At 44.2% G+C, this 25,851-nt stretch overlaps 1 protein-coding gene and 1 long non-coding RNA gene across 20 annotated transcripts in view; one reads left to right on the forward strand and one right to left on the reverse strand.

Annotated features, from left to right (window-relative positions):
• Positions 1-25,851, reverse strand: part of LOC147100348 (neural cell adhesion molecule 1-like) — a 576,064-nt gene that overhangs the window by 20,472 nt on the left and 529,741 nt on the right. The window lies entirely within an intron of this gene.
• Positions 3,518-25,851, forward strand: part of LOC147100349 (uncharacterized) — a 29,140-nt gene continuing 6,806 nt past the window's right edge. The window contains exon 1 of the long non-coding RNA XR_015073718.1: positions 3,518-4,018. This is a non-coding gene — a long non-coding RNA (uncharacterized LOC147100349). The remainder of the gene's footprint in view (positions 4,019-25,851) is intronic.

Below are 25,851 nucleotides of genomic sequence, written 5' to 3' on the forward strand. Positions count from 1 at the left end.
TGCAGTTCACGGGACTCACAGTTTTGAAAGGGCTGCACTGAATGCTATTGCTTCATGGGTGAATAAATCGTGATTCAAAGCGCCTAGATTTAGAAACATAGAAGATAGGAGCAGGGGTAGGCCATTCGGCCCCTCGAGCCTGCTCCGCCATTCAATGAGATCATGGCTGATCATCCAAATTCAGTACCCTGTCCCTGCCTTCTCTCCATATCCCTTGATCCCTTTAGCCTTAAGAAATATATCCAACTCCTTCTTGAATATATTTAATGAATTGGCCTCTACTGTCTTCTGTGGTAGAGAATTCCACAGGTTCACCACTCTCTGGGTGAAGAAATTCCTCCTCATCTCTGTCCTAAATGGCTTACCACTTATCCTTAGACTGTGATCCCTGGTTCTGGACTCCCTGACCATCGGGAACATCCTCCCTGCATCTAGTCCTGTCAGAATTTTATAAGTTTCAATGAGATCCCCTCTCATTCTTCTAAACTCCAACGAGTATAAGCACAATCGACCCAATCTCTCCTCATACGTCATTCCTGCCATCCCAGGTATCAGCCTGGTGAATCATCGCTGCACTCCCTCCATGGCAAGAACATCCTTCCTCAGATAAGGCGACCAAAACTGCACACAATACTCAAGATGTGGTCTCACCAAGGCCCTGTACAACTGCAGCAAGACATCCTTGTTCCTGTACTCGAACCCTCTCGCGACAAAGGCCAACATACCATTTGCCTTCTTAACTGCCTGCTGTACCTGCATGCTTACCTTCAGCAACTGGTGCACAAGGACACCCAGGTCTCGTTGCACTTCCCCTTCTCCCAATCTATTGCCATTCAGATAATAATCTGCCTTCCTGTTTTTGACACCAAAGTGGATAACCTCGCATTTATCCATGTTATATTGCATCTGCCATGCTCCTGCCCAATCACCCAACCTGTCCAAATCATACTGGAGTTTCTCAGTACCCAAAACTCCTTCACACAGCGTTGAATCTCTCCAGAAGTCAGTCTCTCTCTCTCTCAGAATGCGTGGTGCAAAAATTTCACCAACCAAAAAAGGCAGGAAGCGGCCACCTTTAAATAGCGCTCCCCAGTCACTTTCTGACTGCAAAACGCTCCCTCAACCTGTCGTTGCTAGCAGCAGGCGGTAAGGCAAGGGGCACCACTCAATATCTGGTCCGGGGCGCTACCGGGGCGTTGCGCACTCGACTGATGTCATGATCTGCCGGCGCAGGCGATCGTGGCGGTAGTGTTTAGCGCTGCCACAAAATGTCTAGTTAATTTCAAGAGCAGCGCAAACATCGCCGCGCCCGGGCGCTAGTTGCTTTGTGCCCCATTAGCGCCCTCTTAAGGCGCTAATGGGAGGCGCAAACAACTGAAATTTTCTCCCCTAGTCTTTCACCGCGAAGGAAACATTCCAATTTGTGTTTCTCAGCTCCAAAGTGGATGATCTCACACCTCCCCACATTGATCTCCATCTGCCAGAGTTTAGCCCAGTCACTTTGTCCTCTATTTCCCGCTGTAACCTCCTGCTCCCATCTACACAACATACTGGCTTTCTAACTTAGTGTTATCTACAAACTTGGCCTCCCTTCATCCAAGTCAGCTGATGCCCCAATACAGATCCCTGGGGAACGCCACTTGTCACATCCCACCAATCAAAGAATGAATCCTTTAACCCTACTTCTGTCTCTTACATCCCAACCAATTACCACCCATGTCACAAAGCTATCTCCAATTCCATGCGTGTTCATTTTTGCTAATAATCTCGTGAGGAACCTTATCAAATGCCTTCTGGAAGCCCACACAGAAAACATCCATAGGCACTCCCCTAGCTATTATGCTAGTGACCACCTCAAAAACTTAAACTGGAGTAGTCAGACATGACCGACTCTTACAAATCCATGCTGACTCTCTTTCACCAGCTCATACTACCTCCCGTTGATATTCAACGGCATTACCATCGCCGAATCCCCCACCATCAACATCCTGGGGGTCACCATTGATCAGAAACTTAACTGGACCAGCCACATAAACACTCTGGCTATAAGAGCAAGTCAGAGGCTGGGTATTCTGCGGCGAGTGTCTCGCCTCCTGACTCCCCAAAGCCTTTCCACCTTCTACAAGGTGCAACAAAGGAGTGTGATGGAATACTCTCCACTTACCTGGATGGGTGCAGGGGGCCTAGAAATTCGGTGGGCTGCGCCACCAGTTAGCGTCTAAAGAGGGCACTCAGTGGCTTTAGCGCCACTGGCCACGTCTCCCGCGATATTTAGCTGGGGCGCTAATGGCGGCGTTAGCCTGTTGCGCTGCGCCACCACTGATGACGTCATCGGTGTGCGCAGCGCCCTGCTACCGCCCCGATCACGGTATTTGGCAGCGACCGCCTCTGTAGCGCCGTTTGCAAATGGCGCCTGGTTCACGGGACCTACCTGTGGCGGCAGTGCCGCAAATTAAGGTGGAGGTGCGGGGCGGCCGTTTTTTCAGCGGCCGCCTGCCAACACCACCGTCCCCGGCCTCCTGATCGCCCCCCGCGGCAGTGCCAGCTGTTTTCCGAGAGCCCGGCACTTCTCCTCGGTGCCGGGCTCTTTTGCTGGCACTCGCGATCTCCAATCGCGCTGGTACAGGCCCCTCCCCCTTAAGAATGGGAGGAAGGCCTGCAGTACCGCAGCATGCCATGCCGGAGCGTGTGGCGCTGCGGCACGTAGCGCTGCGATATTCAGTTTCAGCGCCCTAAGAGGGACGCGGAGCGCCTCGAGCCTCGCCCCGTGTGCCTCGCTCCGCGTCCCTCTTGGGGCGCTCAAGCTGAATTTCCGGCGGTCGCAACTGCTCCGAACGCTGCGCTAAATCCGGCGCCCAGGCGAGCTTGGCGCCCCGTTTGCGGCTCTACCCAATTTCTCCCCCAAGAAGTTCGATACCATCCAGGACAAAGCAGCCGGCATGATCGGCACCCCATCTTCCACCTTAAACATTCACTCCCTCCACCAGCTGTGCAACCTGGCTGCAGTGTGTACCATCTAAGATGCACTGTAGCAACTCGCCAAGGCTTCTTCGACAGCACCGTCCAAACCCGCGACCTCTATCACCTGGAAGGTCAAGGGCAGCAGGCGCAATGGGAACACCACCACCTTCAAGTCACACACCTGACTTCAGAATGTATTGTCGATTCTTCATCATCGCTGGGTCAAAATCCTGGATCTCCCTACCTAACAGCACTGTGGGAGTGCCTTCACCATACTGACTGCAGCGGTTCAAGAAGGTGGTTCCCTACCATCTTCTCAAGAACAATTAAGGATGTGCAATAAATGCTGGCCTTGCCAGCGACACCCACATCCCATGAATGAATAATTTTAAAAACATTATCCAAGCGCTTAATCACTCTGATAAAGATTCCAGTAACTTCCCCACCATTTGCGTCAGTACCAGCAGTAAGCATCTTAATAAATTAAATAAATTAAAGCACCTTGATCCCAGTCCAATTCTTGGTAAGTGTTTCTCTGCTTAAGTAGCGATGCACACAGAACAAGTCATAATTCTAGTAGATAATTCCTTTGACAAAAAGGAAACAATAAATTCTCATGGCAATGGGCACAAATGCTCAAAACGAACTGGTTTAGTTTTCTAAAGGTTAGAGGGATCCTCTTCATAGTGCAGCACAATGAAGTTCTCATCACTAAACAATTTTGTGCTTCATAAACACCTGGGCTTTTATTTTCCTCTTCCATCAAAAATGTGTTAAGATGCTTATTGTTTTCAGAGATGTTGTGCAAGCCTATTTTGTTGACGGGAACAAAAAAAAAATGACCAATACCTCTGTCATAGTTCTCAAGCAGTTAATGAGCCACTTAGCTGTTATAAATGATGCCGAGTTTGCTAATTCAGCTCACAATGCCACTGACACAAGGAGACACAAGAAACGTCTGTGTTACTGGTCACGCCATAGAGGTTCTCGTCACTGCATACTGGAGAGATGACCTAAGGTGAGAAGCAGTCTCGTGGCTTGAAAAGATAGAACCAAGGTAAGAAAAGAATATCATATCATACAAAATGTGGATGAAGTTAAGCCTAAATGATTTTATACGTATGTAACTCAAGTAAATGACAATACTCACTCTGAGAACACAGCTTGATATATTGAACTTTGATATACTGAGTCTCAATATATCAATGTTTTGGTTTAGTTGTCGTACCTAGCATCAAATTATATTTAATTTTACTTCAATATTGAAGTAAAACCTCAATATATCAGAAGAATATTGTGGCTCCACTCAGCTGCTCTTACCTGCTCTGAGCCCAGTCCTGCTCTCCTGGACTTTGAAGTAACCGCCTCCTGCCCTCCTTTCACTGATCGCACGCTGCCTGCATTTTCCTCACATACCTGTATTCCTAACTCAGCCGGAGTATAAATTCAGAGGTAGCGTCTTACACTGGTGTCCTATTGCATGAGAGTGGGAGAAAGAATGACCATCACTGTGTCCCTTATGCTGCTCAGTTCATTTCTGGCAGAGAAAACATCTGTTCTCAGCACTGCTGCCTCATTCACAGAGTTAATGACTTCCCATACCCACGCAGTTGCCTCAAGTCTCCCAAGGATCGATCCTCGACCACCTCCTATTTCTCATCTGCATGTTGCCCCTCGGTGACATCTCAGCCCATCTGCTGCTGAAACTTTCATCCGTGCTTTTTTTTTTACCTCCAGACTCGACTATTCCAACGCTCTCCTGGCCGGCCTCCCCTCTTCCACCCTCCATAAACTTGAGCTCACCCATTACTCTGCTGCCCATACCCTAGCCTGAACCAAGCCCCGCTTACCCATCACCACTCTGCTCGCTGGCCTACATTGGCTCCTGCTCCACCAATGCCTCGATTTTAAAATTCTCAGCCTCGTTTAAATCTCCCAATGGCCTCGGCTCTCCCTATATCTGTACACTCCTCCAAGCCCGACAACATTTCAAGAACACTGAATTCTTGGGCATTCCCCACTCCCATTGCCCCATCACTGGTGGCCATGCCTTCTGCCATCTATGCCCTAAGCTCTGGAATTCTCTCCCTAAACCTCTCCTCCTTTAAGACGCTCCTTAAAATCGCTCTCTTTGACCAAGCTTTCAGTCGCCCATTCTAACATCTCCTTCTTTGGCTCATTGTCATTTTTTGTCTGATTGCGCTCTTGATATGCCTTGGGGAGTTTTACTCTATTAAAGGCGCTACGAGCTGTTGTAACATTCTATGGTTCTGACCCCTATGGGTGCCAGGAACGCCCATGCAGTATAAATGTTAAGAGCAGTGGTGATCTTTGCTGCTACTGGTAGTGTACTGCAAGTGGTTAACTGGTTCTGTAGGTCTTTGTGGACTAGTTGCCATATCTCAGTTGCATTATTCTTACTGCTAACATGCCAACATGCAAAACACAGTAAAGCTGATGAACAACTTCCAAAAAAACCTGACACAGACAGACCCCAAAAAGCTGACAACTTGAGAAACAATGCACAATTGAAAAACAGCCCTGAATAAAGGCCTACGACCAAGGCCACTGCTTCAAAATAATTAAATAAGCCAAATTTCTCTTTATTATGTTGGATTTCAGAATTTTCATTAGCTTTTGTTGCTCTGAAAACTGAAACCAAAAAGCCTCATGCATGGCATATGAAAAGAAGCAGTTATGGTAGTGCAGCGTGACATGTACAGTGCTTACCATGATTTAAACTGCAACTATACCCAATGTACTTTGTAGTGGTGAATTCAGCCATTTTTGAAGGGGGGGAAATGATTTCTGATGGTATGAAATGTATTTTCTTGGGGGTCGCGGCCATTTCTGCTCCGAAATTTTTTTTTTTACACTTTTTAATGCATTTTCCAGTATTTTGAAGTGTATTGTGATTCAGCATTTAGAGCCAACATTTAATTCTGCCATGGTTTTTATAGATGTGAATAGCGGTGAACATTCAATTATATTCAGAATTTAGTTTGGGTCAAAAATTCAAAACCACAGAATCTAGAATAAATGAAGGTGGCCTGTGGGGAGGCAGCTTTCACTGGGCTGCAGGGGACACTTACTGGGCTCAATGCAGACAGAGTGCATGCTCTATTACCTCCTCCAATGGACTATTGGATATCAGGGACCTAGCAGTTTGATGTTTTTCACTCAAATAGCTCTAAGAGAGGCTATGCAAGCATAGAAAATGCCACGCATTTACACAGGAAATCAAATATCCTCTTTTACTCAAAACCATTATCCATCTCTTGAATCTTCATCTTATTAACTCTGAGAAGAGTTATTTCTTTCTGTGAGATAAAATACTGAGAAAGCAGAACTAATTAGTTCAATCTATATCTGGAGCTTCCTTCAGGTCCAACACTGTTACATCTATATTGTTATAAATGCAATGTGATTTAAACGAGACACGATTAAATTAGATCAATTGATCTTCAGCAATATTGATATGATTAAATTTCCAACAAGGATTGCTATATGCCTACTGGTTAAATTATTTAAATGTGATAAATAATTATAAACTTCATATTTGTGTGACTTTGGCGGAGCTTAAAATAACGGAGGACGAATATCTTGAATAACAATCTCACCAACAATTTCTGATAATAAGATGTAGTCCTCCAAAGAAACTTCCTGATGGCTTCCTGACACATTTCAATGTTGCACTGAGTGTCCTGCCAAGGCACAGTATTGAAGCCAAAACAGAAACCATCACCTCGGTCATAAACAGGGTTCGCGCCCTGCAGTACATTACTCGTCTTGTCCGCAACACTGGCTGTGCTTGCAATATCGCCCCACAATACCTTGTGACTCGTTTCTTCTGCACATGCACGATGTGCAATTTGGCCAAATTCTGTCTTGCTTGGCCTCAAATTAGACTTTAACAGTCCTTAAACAAGGCTAATTTCATGAACATATTTTAGGATTGGAGCAAAAAAACCAGAATGGCAGTAAAGTTATTTTCTATCAGCCTCGCTCTCCTGTTGACTCATGCCTATTGTTCTTTAAAAATGAACACAGAGGAAAGCATAACCCCTGAACTTGCATTATCAATGTAATTGACATTTACCAGCTCATTTTGATTAAAATTTTAATGCTTGTACTTAGATAATTGTGAAAATTGTATATTAAGCAACACTGGCATCGGGTAATAGAAAGTAATTAAAAGCTTAGTACTCGTAAAAGCCAAGTTCAGGAAGATGTCAGGAAGAATTTCTTCACATCAAGGGTGATTAATACCTTGAATAGTTCTCCAGGCAGAGGCAAAAACTCTGGAACCATTCAAGAGAATGGTACAAATACAAAGTTTACTTGTTTTCATTTAGGGTGGATTCTTGTGTAAGTATGAAAGTGTCAAAATAGCACTCAGCCTTGAACGGACTGGATACTGGTCCAGTGGTTTTACTGGGAATAATACACTGTCACAAGGTGCAGTGGCTACCATTTGGGAGGTTAGAATGATCACAGCTGGCCATGCAAGACATTCTTTTTTTCATGATTATTAGCAATCTTTGTCAAGTCAGATAAAAAATGGCTTCCTAAAACGTGGTGCTTGCCAGAAGGGAGCTTTGAGGCTCTGTTAACATCTCTTGGTGAAATAATGACAGTACGAACATTACATGATGGTGAGGGAGCAGAACAAATTGTCAATTTAAATGTACACAAGCTCATTATGACTTTCCTTCTTAAAATTGGATAATATACATCGTTACTGAAAGTAGACAAGGTGCATAAATTATATTCATATTTAGCAATGGCACATCTGCCAGGACAATTATGAATTCTACCTCTGTGCCATAATGAGCTGATTAATGAGACTAAATATACAATAGCAACTTGCATTTATGTAGCACCTTTAACTTAAAATCTGCCCCAAGATTTTTCACAAAGCAGACAGGGAAATGGGTGCTGAGGGTGTGGGAAGGATGTAAGGCTGGAAGAGGTTCTCAAGATAAGATAGAGGAAGCAGTCGAGGCATTTTGAAGACAAAGATGAGGATTTTAAATTGAATATGTTGGGAGGGGACACAGAGCCAGTATATGCCAATGAGGACAAAGGTGATGGGTGAGCAGGGCTTTGTGTGGGACAGAATACTGGCAGCTGAATTTTAGACAAGAGTGGAGGCTAGAAAGGAGGACCCCGTAATAATCAAGTCAAGAGGTGACAAAGGAGAGGGTAAGAGTATCAGTGGGGTGAGGTTGGATGGAAGTGAACAATGATGCACAGGTTGAAATGGGCAATCTTGGTGATGAACAGGATGTGGGTTTGAAGTTTAACTCATGGTCAAATAGGATGTCAAGGTGTTGCATGGTTTGGTTCAGCCTGGCAGCAAACAAACAGGAAAGCAAAAGGGACTCAGAATGTCCCAAAGCAGTTTACAGCCAATGAAGTACTTTTGAAGTGTAGTCACTGTTGTAATGTAGGGAAACACAGCAGCCAATTTGCGCACAGCAAGCTCCCACAAACAGCAATGAGATCATGAGCAGATAATCTGTTTTTGGCGGTAGAATCATAGAATCTTGCAAAACAGAAGGTGGCCATTCGGCCCACCGTGTCTGTGCCAACTCTTTGAAAGTGTTATCCAGTTAGTCCCACTCCCCTGCCCTTTCCCCAGAACTGTGCAAATTTTTCCCCTTCAAGTATTTATCCAATTTCCTTTTGAAAGTTATTATTGAATCTGCTTCCATCACCATTTCAGGCGGTCCATTTGCTGTTTAAAGAAAATTCTCCTCATCTCGCCTCTGGTTCTTTTTCCAACTACCTTGTGTGTTGATGGATTAATATTGGCCAGGACAACGGGGAACTCTCCTGCTCTTCTTCAAATAGTGCCATGGGATCTTTTATGTCCACCCGCAAGGGGAGACAGGGCGTTGGTTTAATGTCTCATCCGAAAGATATCACTACTGACAGTGCAGCACTCCCTCAGTATTACACTGAAGAGTTGACTTGAATTATGTACCCAAGTCTCTGAGATTGGGATTGAAACCACGATCTTCTGACTCAGAGGTGAAAGTGCTTCCACTGAGCCAAGGCTGACGTCTAGTAAGATTTTTTTCCCATTTTATTAAACATTACAGATTCTTTTTTAAAAGTCCTGGATTAAATATTTTCACAGATATATTGGGAAAGAAAATTGGGAAATAGTATAGTGTATCTGAATAATGTACAGAGAGAGTTGTTGGAAAACAAGCCCCTCTCATTCCTTGCAAAATTTTACTTCATCAGCATTCACGGAATCGATTTTCTAGCAATAATGAATGAGGCCAAAAAAGTCAAAGCTCAAAGCTGCTTGTGTCAAGAAGTTCTAGCTGCTCTAATAAAGAATTTCAATTTTGTTTTTTTTCTTGCCTAAAATGGGGTCCAGCCATGTGCGTGCAACATGTGCACCAATTTTCAGTGAGGAAAAGGAGAATGAGGTTTTTTTTAAAACATAAGATTCGGAAGACAATCAGTTTTACCAATTCTGCCAATTACATGATTCAGCACTTGAGGAACCCAGGAGTACCAGCACAATAGAAAGGTGAATTAATCTATTGCTTTCAACAAGCACAACAATTAAATGGACAGATACAGCTACGTTTGTTCACAGCAAACGATCAATCAGCAGTTCTGATGAAAGGTCAGTGACCTGAAACGTTTAGCGGTAGAATGTGTCTTGGACGGTAGCAAAAAACGGGCGCCATCGTATCGGCCGAATGTTACACGTCCCGCTTGATATTCAGTTCTATTGAAGTCAATGAAACTGAGTGTCAGGTGCAGAGTATAACGAGCAGCTTATTTGATACTGATGTAAGAAAACTCACTAAGCACTTGGTTGAGTATAAAACAAGGCTTTAATCAACTGTTTCACAACCATGAGATTCTAGTTACATCACTATTTCCTGGTTACAAAAACATCCTGGGCAAGCTGGGCCCACGCCCGAGTATTTATACTCCTTGGACGGCGCCACCAGCTGGTCGCCCAGTGTTATTTCATGAGTCATTTTACAGAATCACAGAAGCCCCACAGTGCAGATAGAGGCCATTTCGGCCCATCGAGCCTGCACTGACACATATCCCACCCTATCCCCGTAACCCCACGTATTTAATCCCCTAACACTAAGGGTCAATTTATCATAGCCAAATCAACCTAACCCGCACATCTTTGGACTGTGGGAGGAAACCGGAGCACCCGGAGGAAACCCACGCCGACACAGGGAGAATGTGCAAACTCCACACAGACAGTCGCCCGAGACCGGATTTGAACCCGGGTCCCTGGTGCTGTGAGGCAACAGTGCTAACCACTATGCCATCTTCATGAATGATAAGATTCATGACAAATACCATTCATTTTTAGTCACTGCCCAAGACTAATTTCTACTCCTAAGTCTGTTTCTCTCTCCAGAGAGGCTGCCTGACCTGCTGAGTGTCTCCAGCAAACTCCCATTTTTTGAAGAGGTGTGTGGGATTTACAGCCCTCCAATCGCACCACTCCCATATCCAAGGAGCATTTTTTATTTGTTCCTGGGATGCGGGCATGCCCATCCCCAATTGCCCTTGTGAAGGTGCTGGTGAGCTGCCGTCTTGAACCGCTGCAGTCCGTGTGGTGAAGGTACTCCCAACAGTGTTGTTAGGGAGGGAGTTCCAGGATTTTTGACCCATTGTGGCCAGAGCCTCTGCTATTTCCATACTTACTTCCCTCAGCAACTTAGGATGCTTTCCATCCCTACTGGGTGACTTTTCTACTTTGAGCAATGGAGCCATTGAGGATCGGGATAGAACTAGGTGGATCACATGACCGGGCACCAGAAAACGGGGTACAACTCAGCTTCACTAGGATTGTACCCGGTGCTTTCTGGTGTGCGGCCATGGACAGATTTTTCGCCCACCACCACCCCCCAACCCTCGTAGCTGAGAGCTATTGTGAATCTTGCTGAGGCCCAGAGAAAGGCCTCGTTCATAAGGTTGCAACACTCCAGGATTGTCCCGGAGCCTCCAGGAAGTAAAGTTTAATTTCCTGGACCCTACTATGAGCAACCTGGGAAAAGAAATCATAGGGGGATTCATTTTTTTGAACACTTTCATTTATTAGTTGTAAAAATATTAAAGATGGGAAGTGTTTGACTGGGCGGGGCGGTTGGAGGCAGGAGATCATGCAATGAAACCTCCAAGAATACATCCAACCAGAGTTAGAAACCCTCGGCCTCCAAAGTGTGACTGCCAAAGGTAATCAATGCTAGAGGGAAGTGATTCTCTTCAAGAAAGTACCCTATAGCTCCCTGAAGAGCTGAAGATTGAGAACAAAAGTCATGGTGCATTAGGTTCTACTCAGGCCTTCCCTCATGTAGTTGGATAAGCAACCACTGGAGGAAATACTGTGGGGACAATTTTCAACTGGAGCTCATATCGCGCAGGCAGTGGGTGGAGTGTTCGCAGCAAGATGCCCGAACCATTTTAGGGCCGAGCCACATCTAAATATTTTTGGGCAAGGTGCCATCACACATCGAGCACACACAAGCAGCTTGCCACTTTGGGTGGGGGGGGGGGGGGTGGTGGGGGGAGGAGAAAGAGATGTCCTACAATCGGCGCACAACCCCGATTTAAAAAGTTTAATAAGGCGCTCACCTACTTTTGAACGGACACACTAGCCGCTCATTTTGATGGCTACTCAAAAAGTCTTTATGGGTTATCTGTAGCTAAGGGTAAGAATCTCTCATGACAGGTTGCCCACTCCAAGTCCCATTCAAGTATCTGACTGGTCAATCATCAACGGTTTTCTGAACTACTCTCTAATTTAGGTATCAGATTACTAAACCTGCCACAGAGGTTTAACTTAGCTCCAGTTTGTCACCTTCGAGCTGAGTAGACTAGGCCTGTATTCTCTAGAGTTTAGAAGAATGAGAGGTGATCTCATTGAAACATACAAAATTCTTATTAGGGCTTGACAGGGTAGATGCTGAGAGGATGTTTCCCCTGGCTGGGGAGTCTAGAACCAGGGGTCACAGTCTCAGAATAAGGGGTCGGCAATTTAGGACTGATTTGAGGAGAAATTTCTTCATTCAGAGGGTTGTGAATCTTTGGAATTCTCTAGAGCTGTGGAGGCTCAGTCGTTGAGTATATTCAAGACAGACATCGATAGATTTTTGGATATTAAGGGAATCAAGGGATATGGGGATAGTGCAAGAAAGTGGAGATGAGGTAGAAGATCAGCCATGATCTTACTGAATAGCGGAGCAGACTCGAAGGGCCAAATGACGTACTCCTGCTCCTATTTCTTATGTTCTTAAAGAGGTCCCATTTACCCCCAAAGGAGGTAGTCGTTACTTAGTTATTAGAAACTGATGAGGTCTGAGCCCTCAGTTGGGCAGAGGATGCAAGGTACCTCTCATGAGGAACATGGTAAGCAGCACAATTCATCTGATTACAGAAAGGACACACTATATCCCATTGAATGGTAGTTCCAACATTTGGAGCTTCAGCACTAACTGCATTCTTCTCTGCAATCCATGCTAACCAGCGAAACTTAGTTATATGAACATGTATTCTAATACACGTCAACTGGGTAACATCTTACAGCAGCTAAATCAAAAGCAAAATACTGCGGATGCTGGAAAACTGAAATAAAAGCAGAAAGTGCCGTAAACACTCAGCATCTGTGGAGAGAAACAGAGTTAACATTTCAGATCGTTAACTCTGTTTCTCTTTCCTCAGATGCTGCCCGAATGGTTGAGTGTTCCCAGCAGTTTTCTGTTATTTTATCTTATAGCAACTCTTGTCCCAAGACTTAGTTTGCTCATTTGTTACACGAGGGACAACTGGTGGAAGGTCCAACACAGGACAGTTTGCGAATGCCAGCAGGTGTTCTAGATGTCCAAGTCCAGTCCTACACATGGAATAGACAATATTTAACTTGTACATGGAGGCTGAAGAAATTAGGCAGAATAAAGTAGTCTTGTGCTCTTTACCTTATTACATTTCCCATGCAAAATGTTCATATTTGGTAAAATACCACCTGGCAAAATTCTTAAATGACTGATTTTTGAAATATGATATGTACGTCTCTGAAAATGTTACCAATTCACATTAAGAATTAATATAGTCATTCATGCTAAGTTCTGCTCAGTCTGGGTGTCTTCCTGTGCAAAATGAATGCAGGACTTTGTCAGGGTTTAAATTGCTTATAATCTGCCTATATTCACACCCAAATCCTGCACTGGTTTTAGGAAACATTATAATATCTAGGTGGGCAATTAAAAAAAGCCCTGACAATGGGGTAATATTTGTTCCCTATAGGGAATGCTATTTCTCTATAACATCCAGTGAAATCAAGCGTTGTGCCACTTCAATTAAGCCATCCAATACAACAACACTTCAGCTCAAATCATATGATTGCACAGTAGGAACCTTGTTATCTGTTGCTGATCGCTCCCACATCCATTATACTGGCAATAAAAGAACTGTGGGCAATGGAGCAAAGTTGTCCTATTTGCCTACAGTATGAACATGTGTACATTAGTTTTGAAGGTTTAGCACAACTCAGGACTGAGATGACACTAATAAGTTATTTGAGTTTTTCTCTCATGGTTTATGATTGATCTCTACCTCTGAATACCATGGTTCAGTGGCATCCCGTAAAACATGCTTTGCACAGTCTTTTTATATCCGCAGACATGTCGTCAGCATTCATACGTATGCTAATGACACCTAGCTCTGCCTCTCAACCACCTCTCTCAATCGCTCCACTGCCCTAATGTTGTCAGATTGTTTTTATGATGAGGTGCAATTTCCTCCAGTTAAACACTGTAAAGACCAAAATCATTGTTATTGGCCCCCGCAACAAACACCACTGATTCCATCCCCCTCCCTAGTCATGGTCTCAGGCAGAACTAGGCTGTTCACAATTTTAGCAGCCTATTGAAACCAGAGCTTCTTCTCCATCACCAAGACCTACTTCCATCTTCGTAACATTATGTTTCCATCCCTAGCTCAGCCCCTCTTCTGCTGAAACCCTCCAGATTCAACTATTTCAACACTCTCCTGGTCGGCCCCCTCTCCACCCTCTAAACCGCTCCTGCCCATATCTCATCCCGCACCAAGTCGCGCTCACTCATCATCCTCGTCCTCCCCGACCTCGTTGGCTTCTGATCCGCCAAAGCCTCAAATTTAAAATGCTCATCCTCATGTGTAAATCCCTTCCATGACCTTGCCTCTCCTTATCTCTCCAACGTCCTTTAGCCCTACCACCATCTCCCCCAAACTTTTTGTTCCTCAGATTCTGGCCTCTTGTGCATCCCTCCCTCCCTTCACTCCACCACTGGCAGCTGTGCCTCCAGCCACCTAGTCCCACTCACTGGAATTATCTCCACAAGTGCCTTTGCATCTCCACCTCCATTTCCTCGTTGAAGATGCTCCTTGAAACCCACCTTTTTGACCAAACGTTTGGGTACCCCTCCTAATAGTGCCTTCTATGGCCCGCCATTCATTTTTTTCTGATTTCGGCTCTATGAAGTGCCTTGGGATGTTTTTCTGCTTTAAAGATGCAAGTGTTGTGGTTGCTCCAACCAGCCTTGTTTTTAAAAAGAGTTTGGCAATATACAGGAAACTCTTTGGTATCCGGCACCGACGGGACCGGCGTGTTGCCGGTTCATCAAAAATTCCGGATGACGGAAAGGGTTATCTACCGAGGCTATTTTTAACAAAGAAAAAATTTTTAAAAATCAAGAAATGTGCAGTATACAGTAATTGGGTACTCACCTACAGAATGTTGTGTTAAATGGATGGTGGAAGATGCTTGATTAAGTACAGTACTGCCAGTTGAGGGTAATGCAATGCAATGACTACCAGCAGCATGGGAGACACACAGTACCCCTGTACAATGGCGGATCAGAAGAGGCTACCGGCAGCGCGGGAGAGTCAGACTCCTGTTATTGAGGTGTTCCGACTTCCGACAGCGCCAAGAAGCCGAGTAGTGGCAGTTTGGAGAACTACCCCCACTGTCTAACTCGGCCACTGCGGGAGACTCGGACTCAGACTCGGCAACATTGCCGGTTATTGAGGTGTTGTTTTTGGAGTGAGAATTTTGCCGGTTAATAGAGAATTCTGGATATTTAGGTGCCGTTTAAACAAGAGTTTCCTTTAGTGTTCAACAGCCCAGTGGGTACTGGCCTCAAAATAAATACAGTAACAACACAAAGTTGTCTCAGCATGTCTAGAATCTAACTGTATATTTTCTTGTCATTTTTCTCTTGTATTCATCTCTCTCTCTGCACCAGGCATCATTCCACCAGCTAAGAGAACAGACCGATGACCATCTCTTTGGCTTTTGCTAATGCCAGGGTTGTAGCTACCTGCTAAGAAGTGTGCAAAAGATAACTGACCCTTTAGTTTTTTAGGTTCATCTCCATAGGAAATAGTCTGCCTCTGCCATCTGGGTTATAACCAGCTCAAAGGTGCTTCTACTACTTGAAAAGCACCTTCTCTGAATAGTCCTACGATTGGGAATTTGATTTGTGAGGAATCGCTGGTGCAAGCTATTACTTACTGCCCCAGTGTGCTGCAATGTCAATGTGAGTTGCCAGTTGAATATGCTGTGACTCATAGCCAGCCTTTCAACGGTAAATGTATTTTTCATGATTCATTATATTGATAGTCAAATATTAAAACACATTGAACAACGATCTTTGTGCATTTTCATCACACTTATGTAAAACCTTCCTGTGTGTTAGAATTTGCTCAATATTGCCTTTTCAAATCTATGTCAGCATTTTTCAAAATTCACTGTCAATCATCTTTGCAAGGAATGTTAAAATATTCACTTGAGGGCTTTGAAGATGATTTGTTTGCTTCATACTGTACCCTTTTTTAGTGAAGAAATTATCTAATCATTCTGCATTAATAATTCACTAGGTTAAAAACCTTGGGGGAATATTTCCTCGATGCACTACGTGTAGCAAAACTGCAAACGTGTTTATAAAGAACGTGTTTAGGATTGTGCAACACACAGGACAGAGGAAATCTTTCTCCCGACAGTTTCATAAAACAGAAATGGATTTTAGCTCTTTTTATCACCGTAAGTGACATAGAAGAGGTCGGTGTCACTGTTTGCAGTATTTTGGACTAAAATTTCCTTTGAACAGTGGATGCAGACCCTTTTCAGTTACGTTAATAGTGCCACCTGTTGTTCAGTTTGATTCCGCAACACTTGACTGTTGTTAAGCTGCCAGGTAAAATCGGGGAACTTTACTGAGTTTCGGATCCAGTTAGATTTTTAGCTCACTCTGTTTCTGAATAGTGAAGGACACATGAGCAGCTTTCTAGCCCTATTCAGCTGTAATCAAAAACCTCTCTCTTTCTGGTTTATTCATATTATCGTAATAATGTTTTAACTGTGCAGTTGCACATGTGCACAGTCTTTTACTTTTTATTTATTCATTCGTGAACCTCGCTGGCAAAAAAAAAAAATCAGCATTTATTGCCAACCTTTCAATGATCTCAGCGGATCACGAAACGTTACTGCAAAGCCACACTCAAACTCACCTTGCTGTGCCACTCATCACATCCCCATCACTCTGCCTTCCCTACCCTACTCCTGCACATCCTTACTCACACCAACTTACCTTGTACCTCCACCCATCCCTCTCTATCTACATTATTACTTCCTCATCTCACTAGCCACCCCTCACACTCACCCTCATCCTACTGCAAGCATACCAACTAACAACATACAAGGGTAGGCACTTGAGGTTTAGCCAATGTTCATGTGAAGTTTCTGCTAATGTGTTGTCATACAGTGAAATCTATATTTTCAACACTACCCTTATTGGACAGATCTGTGTGCACCTTGAGAAGTGTCTTGCTGAGTTCCAGTAAATGCTGAGACATAACTTCCCTCCCCCTGCTATAGTGTGCATGGGATGGTTTTGACATTAAAGGGATGCTTCACGGTGCTGGTGTGGGATGGTATCAACCTGGCGCATCATGTAGAAGCCAGGGTTTACAGCATCAAGTGAAGTAAATCTGGCCATGGTGATGCCATTGCTGGTCTCCCGGGCAGCAATATTGTCAGGGGCTGATGCCCTGGGTCCTGTGCAGCATCAGGTGATGGCGGAGAAGGTTGGTGATGTTGGTGCTGTTGGTGTGCCTGGTGATGTTGGTGTTGGGGGCTGAGCATGGAAGGAATCAGAGGAGCAAGGTCAGATAGTTTCTAGGGCACCAATGTTGCTGCAATAGATGTCAGCTGCAGGTGAGATGACAGAAGCAATCTGTCAATGGTGTGAGAGGTTGTTCCAATGAGGTGGCACTGGACATACAGTTGGCTCTAAAGACTTGCAAGCTAAAGAAATCTCTCTATGTCTTACAAATGCAGTAACCAACAGTTTCTGCACTCTGAAACTGACAATCTGCTACATGGCATCCTTCACACCACTTTTGCAGCTGTCAGCTTATCAGATACATCAGACCAGACTCAACTCATGTCAGGGTGAGCTGGCGTGTTCCCCGAGCAGCGGGTAACCCGTGGGGGAGCACCTAAAATTGGAAGGAAGTCTCAAAATAGCATTAAATTGGCTGTTAACAAGCCATTTAATGAGCTCAATTGTCTCCCCCGCCGCTTGGTGTCGGGTCAGTTCTGCGCTGATAGATCCGACACCAGGGAGACTTGCGTGGAGGCGGGTTAACAGTGGGTCTCCTACCCGCTGTCAATCTTTGCTATTCTGACAGTAGACCCGCCTCCAAACCTGACCTCTGAGCGCTGGCAAAAATCAAGCCCAAAGTCTCAAATACTTTCATCTTGCGGTAAAAGAAAAAATTAAAGGAAAACTTTGATGACACCACAAAATGTGCTCCCTTCCCCTCTTTCACTCATTCTTTCTCTCGTTCTCGCTCATCAAGTACTTTTTTCCCTTGGGTTTGTTGTAGAAAGCAGCGCTGTAGAAACGGCAATGTGTTTTAGAGGGCGAAGAAACCCACAAATATTTCATTTCTAAAGACACAAAGCATCAAAATGTGATGGATTTCTATGACAAACCTAGTAACACTAACTTAGTATTGTTATTCTACGATTGAAGAGGTGACATCATAATTTAGTGATGTTGAGATTCGAGAAGATTATTGTTGAAGCAAATTTGAGGAATTACAACACTGATGCTGCAAATTATCACTTTTAAATAATTCTTCAGGTTTCCTTGATGTCTAATATTAACATTAAAATCATGTTTAAAATATTTTTTATGAAGCGCTCCTATTTTTGTGCAATAATAGAAGGCTGGGACTGTGTAACAAGAGGTTAGGTGCCTTCATGAAACACAAAGGGAAAGCTTGAATTGTTCAGCCGCTGAACTCACTGATTCCACTATCATTTTTTTTAAAACTTTTATTTTGTGACTTTCCTGCTGAAAGTTCAACCCTCCCTCCCTACCCATCCATCACCTCCAGATTACTCTTTTGACATGAACATATATTGCTGTTCCTTCATCATTGCTGGGTCATAATCTTAGCATGCTCTACCTAAAACCATTGTGGAAGCGCCATCACTATAGGGACTGCAGCGGTAGAACAGAACCACCACCTTCTCAGGGCAACTAGGGTTGGGTAATAAATGCAACATTGCCCACAACACAAGAACAAATTTTAAAACTATGCCAAGATCCTTGGTTAAGTCAGTCCTGGTCAAGTTCATCTTCGTGGATGCTGCCAGGATCGGTCCTCTGCTGGAATATCAAGAAGTATGCTTACATAGTGAGTTAAGGGATTTATTTTATTTGACTCAACCAAAACTGACACAATGTAATCTACAAATGATCTGACTGAATTCTTGCATTCAGAGATCAGTCTAGGTTGGCTGTGGGTGGTTAGGGTAGGTGAATCTGCAAGATGTGCTTCTTTTATATCTAACTAATACTGCATTCTGATGGCAACAAAGAGACAGATCATGTATATTACAAGGTTAATGCTTGTAGCCTGATCCTGGGTTTCTCACTCCATCATATGTTATGCTAAAAATATCAAATTTTAGTTTTATATTATAATGTTACATACAAGACATTCTGTAGCAGTGAATGAAAGACAACTGCTATCTAATAAGCCATTAGAAATGGATCATAGCTCTATTAAGTAAATAGGTCTATACATAGAATATTGTTTGATACTGGCAATTTAAATTTTCAGGCTTAATTGTGAATGTGTGTCACAATGGCAGTGTCCAATTAAACATCAAGCACATTAACCGGAGGCTTAATCCAACCACTCAAATTCTCTCGCAGCAAATATCAATAATTCAACGATGCTTGGTTAATTATAACCAGCATTGAGTTGAAGGTAACAAAATGTCAAGAAATAACATTCAGAAATCCTTTTACAAATTTTATCAGACTGAATTTTCTAAGACCTATTGATGAAACAAGACGACGACTCCTGGAGCGCAACATTATCTTTGATTCTTCACTCATTCCAGCTTTGTTCAAATTTGGTAAACAAAACATTCCACTGTCACTGATTAGGTCATCATGAATTACTTTACTGGGATTAATTAGATTTCAGTCGATCAAAATGTAAGGTCTGAATAATTCATTGCGTGTGCGCCAAACAAGTCATGAAAGATGTTATTACTGTTATATCCCTTTTGAACTTACCAATCCATAATAACCCCAAGGTGTAAGTAATCAAAAATGCAACGACATCTGGTATTTGGAGGCGCAAAAGAGAATTCCATCTATTCCACTTCATTATTTACCCTGATAATTGAGCCAAATACAAGGTCCTGTCTGGATAAGTGGTCTATTACTGTGGGTGGCTCTGAGCTTTACACTCTCTATTTACCAACCCAAGGCATCACTGCATAATAGAACAAACTGCTACAAAACAAAGTCTTTGCTTTGGCAGAGCAATTTCACCTTCATTATAGGGCATCTTCCTATTTAAGTGAACAGCTGAATCCTTGAAGTGCTTTGGGCTGATATGAACCCTTGGGTTACATCACTAAGAGGGTTTGACAGCCTATTTGGGAGGATCAGCACTTTTAAAAGGACATACACAGCGCCCGTTTCTAATGTGATGCACATATGTGTATAACAAGTACTTGGGTTGCACCCATGTTCTATGCAAAAAGCACTTCAAAGACGATTTTTGTACAACTTACATCTGGGTTGTGGGCCAATTTCGCAATGGAAAATGCATATTACATGTAAATAATTACAACACAGGCTGTACCTTTTAAAATGTTGCTACCACTGGTGTAACAGTCTAACTTTAATGAACATGACTAATATATTACTAAGTTTATGTAGAGATAAGAAACCTTGGATAAAGCAGGATGTTATTCAGCTGGCCAATGGCAGTGCCTGGTGAGCAAGTGTGCTGTGGAACTCTGTTTGGATCTCCTGTTATAGCTCCCTCACTCTGGATCTCCTGTTATAGCTCCCTCACTCTGGATCTCCTGTTATAGCTCCCTCACTCTGGATCTCCTGTAATAGCTCTCTCACTCTGGATGGATTCACTCTCAATCAATGCAGATTTTGCTGGATGGAAAATATATACAGATTTCAAACCACTGGCAGGTCAATTTGTAATGTGATATTTCCCTGGCAATGAACTTTGTGTCTGGTGAGTGAAGGGTCAAAGAACCAGTCCTACTGCCAACTTTTATGAAAAAAATCCATCCACAAGAAGATGACTTTGAAAAAACAAAACTCCAATGAAGCGATTTCTGAGTTACAAAGTTTCTTTAATCTGCTGAAGGTGCCTTCTTTGTATATTAATCTTATCATTTAATAATAATGAATCTCTTTTACAGCATGGGATAGGCAGCCCATATGTACAGCAGGAAGGACCTTTGTAAATAAATTCATGATCACTGGAAAGCAATACAGCACACCTTCACCTATACTCACACTTAGGAGGGCAGCTTTGGCTCAGTGGTAACATTCTAACCTTGGAGTTAGGAGGTTACGGGCTCAAACCACACTCCAGGACTTGACAACGTAATCCAGGCTGACATTTCAGTGCTATAATGAGGGAGTGCTGCACTGCGGGAGGTGCTGTCTTTTGGATGAGATGTTAAACCAAGGCCCTGTCTGTTCTCTCAGATGGGTGTAAAAGATGTCATCATTTGAAGAGCAGTGGTGTTCGCATGGTGTACAGGCCAACGTGTATCCCTCAACCAACACCACCAAAACAAATCATCTGGTCATTTATCTCATTGCTGTTCGTGGGAGCTTGCTGTGCGCAAATTGGCTGCTGTGTTTCCTACATTACAACAGTGACATAACTTCAAAAGTACTTCATTAGTTGTAAAACACTTCCGAGACATCCTGAGATCATGAAAGGTGCTACATAAATGCAAATTCTCTCTTTCTTTACTCATCTGCGAGGAACCCAAGTTACCACATCTCACATATCATACTGAAGTGATAGGACCCCAATTTGAATATATTTATGAGGCTCCTGTCTAAGTAAGGCAGGTGCCTCAGCCAACGAACAAAATAGTTGCGTTAAAATGGCTACGGGGCAGGAAATGAGCGGATATGTGTAATGCTCGCATTTTAACTCCTGTTCCACCGGGCGGAGGGAGTTAAAATTCACCCTCATGTTCCTGACTCCCTATCGCACGCTCTCCAAAAATATATCTAGTTGCATATATTTACCTCATTGGACTTCTCCAGTAACATGTTCCATGAGTTTTATTTTCTGTTTGTGCTACCTTCAGCGAGCCTCGACCATTGCCTGTGCATATGGGAAATCACAGGCGTGTTGCTTCTGATTTTCTGCCCATTAATTTTAGTCAATAGAAACTGTTGGGTAACACATCAACGATTGCCTGATACATAGCAGTTAAGTCTATCCCTTAGAGCAAACTCGGGCCTCATATGCATTTTTACCTTGTTCCGAACTAGTTCTGCCTGAAGCTGTTTACTACTGCTTTTTTTTTAAATTAATTCTCGGGATATGGGCATCACCAACAAGGCCAGCATTTATTGCCCATCCCCTAGTTGCCCTTGAGAAGGTGGTGGTGAGCCTTCTTCTTGAACTGCTGCAGTTCGTGTGATAAAGGTACTCCCACAGTGCTGTTAGGTAGGGGGCTTCCAGGATTTTGACCCACTACGATGAAGGAACAGCGATATATGTCCAAATCGGACTGGTATGTGACTTGGAGGGGAACTTGGAGGTGATGGTGTTCCCATGCACCTGCTGCCCTTCCCCTTCTAGGTGTTGGGAGGTTGTGGGTTTGGGAGGTGCCGTCGAAGTGTTGCTGCAGTGCATCCTGTAGATTGTACACACCGCAGCCACAGTGCGCCAGTGTTTATGGTGGTAGATGGTCTGCAGATCATGCAGAATGCTTTGTCCTGGATGGTGTTGAGTTTCTTGAGTGTTGTTGCAGCTGATCCCTTCTGAGCAAGTGACATTCCTGACTTGTGCTCTGTAGGAGAAGAAAACTTTGGGAAGCCAGAAGGTGAGCCATTTGCTGCAGGATACCCAGCCTCTGACCTGCTCTTGTAGCCACAGCATTTATGTGGCTGATCCAGTGGGTTTCTGGTCATTGGCGACCCTCCAGAATGCTGATGGTGTAGGATTCGATGATGGTAATTGACATGAATCAGTCATTCATGAAAGAAAGAATTAGGAAATAATACTGAGCGGCCTACAGGTGGCGCTGTCCAGGGAAAGTATAAATACTCGGGCACGGGCCCAGCTTGCGCAGGACATTCTTAACAGGAACTATTGAAGGACACAACTAGACCTCCATGTTGTAAAGCAGTTGTTTAATGCTTAGACCAAGTGCCTAGTAGTTTTCTTACATCACTAATGTCATGAGGAAGTGGTTAAATGCTCTCTTGTTGGAGATGGTCATTGCCTGGCACTTGAGTGGTGCAAATGTTACTTACCACTGATCAGCCCCAGCCTGGTTGTTGTCCAGGTATTGCTGCATGCGGGCATGGACTGCTTTATTACCTGAGGAATTGTGAATAGAGTTGAACACTGTGCAATCATCAGCGAACATCCCCACTTCTGACCTTATGATGGAGGGAATGTCATTGATGAAGCAGCTGAAGATGGTTGGGCCAAGGCTGCTGCCCTGAGGAACTCCTGCAACGATGTCCTGGAGCTGAGATGATGGGCCTCCAACAACCAGAACCACCTTCCTTTGTGCCAAGTAAGACTCCAGCCACTGGAGTGAAATCCCCCATCCCCTGTGACATCAGTTTTACTAGGGCTCCTTGGGGGCCACACTTAGTTGAAAGCTGACTTGATGTCAAGGGCAGTCACTCTCACCTCACCTCTAGAAATCAGTTCTTTTGTCCATGTTTGGACCAAGGCTGTAATAAGGTCTGGAGCTGAGTGGTCCTGACAGAATCCAAACTCAGATCAGATTTAGGAACAGCTTCTTTCCCAGGGCTGTCATCCTACTGAACTCCACAAATAAACACTAAAGCCTGCACATCTGCCGATGCACTTTATTATGGTCATATTTATGCTAATATATATGTACAAATGTATGTTGAAATGTTTAAGTGTCCTAATCCAAATTGTACACTCTCGGGAGCCGCAAGCCTACATTTCGTTGTACTGCACTTGTGCACTAACAATGACAATAAAAGTTGATTTGATTTGATTTGATTTGATTTGAAGCAGGTTATTGGTGAGCAAGTGCCACTTTTTAGCACTGTTGACGACCATCATTATCATCCTTCCATCACTTTGCTGATGATTGAGAGTAGGCTGATAGGATGGTATTGGCTGGGTTGGTATTGGCTGGGTTGGATTAGTCCTGCTTTTGTGGACAGGACATACCCGGGCAATTATCCACATTGTCGGGTAGATGTCACTGTGGTAACTTTCATGGAACAGCTTAGCTAAAGGCGCGGCTAGTTCTGGAGCACAGGTCTTCAGCACTACAGCCAGGATGTTATAGGGACCTAAAGCATTTGCTGTGTCCAGTGCATTCAGGCATTGTTTGATATCATGTGGAGTGAATCGAATTGGCTAAAGACTGGCATCTGTGATCAAAAAATCAAATCGACTTTTATTGTCATTGTTAGTGCACAAGTGCAGTACAACGAAATGTAGGCTTGCGGCTCCCGAGAGTGTACATTTGGATTAAGACATTTAAACATTCAACATACATTTGGCTTGTAGTATATTAACATAAATATAACCATATAAAGTGCATTGGCAGATGTGCAGGCTTTAGAGTTTATTTGTGGAGTTCAGTAGGATGACAGCCCTGGGAAAGAAGCTGTTCCTAAATCTGGTCGTACGGGTGCGAATGCATCTGTAGCGTCTCCCAGATGGCAGGAGGGCGAACAGACTGTGGCTGGGTGGGTAGGGTCTTTGATGATGGACCGTGACCTCCGTAGACAGCGTTTCTGGTATATGTGCTCTATGGTCGGTAGCCGGGTGCCGGTAATGCGTTGGGCAGTTTTGACTACCCGCTGCAGGGCTTTCCGGTCATAGTAGCTACAGCTGCCATACCATACTGTGATACAGTTTGGCAGGATGCTCTCTATAGTGCAGCAGTAAAAGTTAGAGAGGATCAGGGGTGACAGATTACATCCCTTCAGCCTCCTTAGGAAATATAGGCGCTGCTGGGCCTTCTTCACCAGAGAGGAGGTGTTGAGGGACCAGGAGAGGTCTTCCGTAATGTGGACTCCGAGGAACTTAAAGCTGTCCACCCTTTCCACCACAGCCCCATTGATGTGGATGGGGGTGTGACTTCCGCCTTTGGACTTCCTGAAGTCCACGATTTCTTTTGTTTTCTTGGTGTTAAGGGCCAGGTTGTTATCGGCGCACCACTTCACGAGATGCTGGACCTCCTCCCTGTAGGCTGACTCATCGTTGTTGGTGATCTGGCCTACTACCGTGGTGTCATCCGCAAACTTGATGATGGTGTTGGAACCATTAACAGCCACACAGTCATGGGTGAAGAGGGAGTAGAGGAGGGGGCTCAGCACACATCCTTGTGGGGCCCCCGTGATGGTGGGGACCTCAGGAGAACGCCACGAGGGATCATCCACTTCGCACTTCTGGCTGAAGTTCATTGTGAAAGCTTCAGCCTTGTCTTTTGTAGTCAAGTGCTGGGCTCCACCATCATCGAGGTTGTGGATTTTCATGGAGCCTCCTGCTCCTGTTAGTTGCTTAACTGTCCACTGTTTAGCATGCATGCATTCCTTTGTAGTAGCTTCACCATTTTCAAGTATGTCACTGGCATTCTCTTCTACACTTCTTATTGAACCAGGGTTGGTCATCTCGCTTGATGGTGGAGTGAGGGATATGCCAGGCCATGAGGTTACAGACTGTGGTGGAATTCAAAACTGCTTGCTTCTAATGGCCTACAATACCTCATAGCTGCCCATTTTTGAGCTATTACATCTGTTTTCAATCTAACCAACTTAGCATGGTGGTAGTGCCACACAACATGATGGAATGCGTCCTCAGTTTTAAGACGGGACCTGGTCGCCACTAGGACTGTGCGGTGGTCACTCCTACCAAAACGGTTATGGACAGATGCATCTGCAATAGCTAGAATGGAGTGTATGTGGTCAAGTAAGTTATTCCCTCGTGTTGGTTCGCTCACCACCTGTCACAAGCTCAGAATGGCAGTTATGTCCTTCAGGTCTCGGCCAGTGGTGGTACTACTGAACCACTGATGGACATTAAAGTCCCTCACCCGGAGTATATTTCCCTTGCTACCCTCAGTGCTTCCTCCAAGTGATGTTCAACATGGCGGAGTGCTGATTCATCAGCTAAGGGAGAGCAGTAGGTGGTAATCAGCAGGAGGTTTCCTTGCCCATCTTTGACCTGAAGCCAAGAGACTTCATGAAGTCCAAAGTCATTATTGAGGACTCCCACACAACTACATTGGGTGGGAGTCACCCTGGGAATCTGGTG

This window comes from Somniosus microcephalus, chromosome 26, assembly GCF_052327205.1.
Source record: "Somniosus microcephalus isolate GS21.2 chromosome 26, FLI_Smic_1.0, whole genome shotgun sequence".
NCBI classification, from domain to species: domain Eukaryota; kingdom Metazoa; phylum Chordata; class Chondrichthyes; order Squaliformes; family Somniosidae; genus Somniosus; species Somniosus microcephalus.